This window comes from Ochotona princeps, chromosome X (genome assembly GCF_030435755.1).
Source record: "Ochotona princeps isolate mOchPri1 chromosome X, mOchPri1.hap1, whole genome shotgun sequence".
In the NCBI taxonomy this organism is placed as follows: Eukaryota; Metazoa; Chordata; class Mammalia; order Lagomorpha; family Ochotonidae; genus Ochotona; species Ochotona princeps.
The window spans coordinates 64,318,372-64,321,869 of record NC_080865.1 but is presented as its reverse complement, the minus strand read 5'-3'; the positions used below and the strand labels follow the sequence as shown (position 1 = coordinate 64,321,869).

The 3,498-nt window shown below is 46.5% G+C and overlaps 1 non-coding gene across 1 annotated transcript; it reads right to left on the bottom strand.

Annotated features, from left to right (window-relative positions):
* Window positions 1-228: 228 nt before the first annotated feature.
* LOC118760498 (U4 spliceosomal RNA) lies at window positions 229-369 on the bottom strand. Its single transcript, XR_004996806.1, has one exon. It is a non-coding gene; the product is annotated as a U4 spliceosomal RNA (small nuclear RNA).
* Window positions 370-3,498: the final 3,129 nt, after the last annotated feature.

Here is a 3,498-nt window from a genome sequence, read left to right as displayed (position 1 = left end):
AGTTTATATACCCAGACATCGAAATATTATTCAGTGTTAAAAAGAGACTAGCTTTAAAATCATGAACACCTGGATCAGTATCTGGGTGAGTATGGTAGGTCAATGTTGGGTCATTGAATGTAAACTGTATCCCTTTTTTTTTTTTTTTTAGAAAATTTGATAATGTGGAAAGCTATATGTGAGTAAGGACAGGAAGTATATAGGTAATCTCTGTATAGTCTGTTCATATTTGCCCTAAACTTAAAAAAACTATAAAAATGGAATCTATTTTCAAGATGTCATGGCAAGGTATTGGGGAAAGTTTTGAATTAGGAATTATCACGCCTTAGGTAAACCTCATGGGCTACGATACTGTCACTGCACAAAGCTGGAATCTATTTTCAAAAGAGAGAGCACACATGTAAGTGTGTGGCACATTGGTAACAAATTAAAAATAAGCTAAATTGTTTTCAATTTTACTCCATGTAATCTGTAAATTAATGCTTTTCAGTAATTTTTTGTTTTCTTTCATTGTTCATCTTACTAACTTTTTCTTATTGTAAAAATGTGGTCCACAATAAAAACTTGACTTTTATGTTTAGGCTGATATAAAAGTCCACATGATGGGAAAAGTTTATTGTTTTATTTTATTATTATTATTATTATTGTTATTATTACTATTACTATTACTATTACTATTACTATTACTATTATTTTCCCAGTTTTGTGGGGGTACTATGAAGATTGGGTATTATAGCACCATGCTGCTCCTCTCTTGCTGAGACTTGCACACTATGCAATGTCGTCATGCATTTAATCATTCAGAGTATTTATTAAACAACATTTATTTTTTTCTGTTAGTGATCCATATTTATTTATTATCTTTCTGATTAACAAAAATAGATGCAAAGTGCATGTGTCAATGTTCTAAGAATTCTTTTTTTTTCTAATTTATTTTTGAAAAACTTAAAGGTTCAAGCCCTACAGGAAGATGGGCAAGACAATTAGTTCCATACTGTTTCCTTAATCTATCTGATGTAAAAGGGGATTTTAAGGGAGAAGCCCCACCCAGTCTCCCACCCACCCCAGGTCCCAGATGTGGGGCATGCTCCGATGGTCTTGATCAAGTGGTTTTGATAGTTCAACAGTTCTGAATTGCTGCCACTCTCACCACTCCAAGCACAATGAGGTCGTTGAAGAATCCACTGATTGACATAGTCCATCATAGAGTCTCCGTTTGCCCAGTTCTTCACTGCCAACATATAGCTGAGGTGGTTGATTGATTTGTTCTGTCCTCTGTCCTTCGATGGTTAGGGTTCTGAGTCTGGAAGCTCGATTGGGGGAATCTCCAAAGAAACTTTGTCTGAGGTGTTCCCAGACCAGATGCTTGTACGTACTAGCAAGCACAGAGCCCGGCACAGTCCATTGCCTTGATCAGCTGGTGGTTGCAATTGCTGGGTTGGTTCCATTTCCATCCCTGTCCTCCACTGGAACCAATGGGTTTTGCAGTCCAGCCTGGTTGTGCCCAGCACACACTCGGCCCTCACATAAACCAGTGGGAGTTGCAGCGTAGTCGGAGCAACCCACAATAACCCCCACCAGGCGCGCCCCCTACCCTGGTTTGCCAGTATGTGTGGCAGACTAGTCCAGTCTGTCCCACATTCCCTTCTGCTCTCATACATGTCTATGAGTATTAAAATCTTGTTCCATCTAACCAGCTCATCTATCCAGCCTTCACGGTTGTTGTTGGGTGTCTCTCAATCCATCCCAGGCCCTGTCCTAGTTTTCATGCCCTCACATGAGGGGTGGTAACCCAAGAGGGAGGAGCCCACTATTTCCCTCCCAGGCCTCTCCCACTCCCAGATTATGCACTCTCCAGGTGGTTCTGTGGTGTAACTTGACAGAACTAGCCCCCAGTGCCAGCTTCTGCCAGCTGATGCTGTGGCTAAGCACCAACAACCCTCGCCCACTCCAATTGTAGATTGCACCAGTAGGAGTAATCAGCCCAGCCTGGTTTTGCCCTGATCTGGTCCACATGAGGCTCACAGGTGCTGTAGTCCTGCCTAGTCTGGTCTGTCCCCATCCCAGCTCACGCTCTCCAGTGGGAGTAGCTGTCCAGCAAGGGAACCACCCCTTATTCCCCTGCCGGCTCTGCCACTCCCTTCCTGATTCTCATGTGTGCTAATTGGGTGCTGCGGTCACATCTGGCACAGGCAACCTCACCTTGGCATTTGGTGTTGTGCACTGCTTTTGTCACGACCGAACCTGGCTCGACCCACACTCTGTTCCGGCATTAAGATTTGCCAGTGGATGACGTGAACTGATTCAGCCTGGTCTGACCCTATCCATGCCAAATGTATGCCAGTGGGACACTTTCCATGACCTCTTCTGGGCTGTTTCCTTCCATGCTTTTTGCGCTTACCTGCAGGGTCTTTGTCCTGCCAGAGGAGTTTCCCAGGCTCCTCCATCAGAACCCCTCTGAGTGCCAGGTTTCGCACATACCAGTTTGTCCAGGAACAGTGGCTTTTCTTAATTGGCCTTCAACCCATTCTGGTTCTTGCTGTTGGATGTTTCAGCCCAGCCACAGCTTGTCCATAACCACATATAGCTCATACATGGCTCAGTAGGTGTTGAGACCTAGCCTAGTCCATCCCACATCTACCCTTTTCTTCCAGAACACCAGAAGGTGTTGCAGTCTGACCCAGCCCGGTGTGTCTAGTCCCAGCCCACACTTATGTCAAGGGAGACTACAACTGTAACCCGATCAGAACGCAGCCCCATTCCAGCTTGTGCACCCCTTAGTGGGAACTCCACCAAGCTAGAGTGTCCCCAACCGGGTCTGTTCCCAGCCAGTGTTCAGCATGCCAGCGGTTGCTCTGACTCAGCTTGACACAGCCTATCACCTCTCGCGACTCCTGCCTTAGACACTGTGGCTCAGCGTCCGTGGCTCACGCAGACCAGTTGGTACAAGAACCTAGCTGGGCATGTCCTGTGCTCCATCCTGGTTTCTAATTTTACTTGTGGGCTAAGGTTTGCTCAGTACTGCCCAGTGCGCCCTTTTCATACACTGATGAGCAGTTGGAGCTACTTTGCCCAGCTTGTCTGACCCCCAAGTCTGGACCACATGTTCACCAGTGGGAGCTATGACTCGACAGGGGAGCTTCCGAAGTTTCTCCCCTTGATCCCCTTCCAGACCCAGTTCGCATACATGCCATTGGGTTCTGGGCCAGTGCCCGGTGCAGTCTGGCCCTGCCCTTGGCCTTGCATGAGCTGGTGAATGTAGCATCCCGACCCACCCCACACCCCACACAGGATGCACATTTGGGTGCCACTGCCACGACCAGTCCAGACTGTTTGTCGGTTCTTGGATCTGTGATTGATGCCAGGCTCCTTGGTCACACATAGTTTAGTTCATCATCACACCATCTCTTGAAATAATCTGTGGGGCTAGATTTTCCATAGGGTGGGGCCCACACATTCCCCACAGAATCTTCCCCCAGATATGGTTCTCTAGCGTGT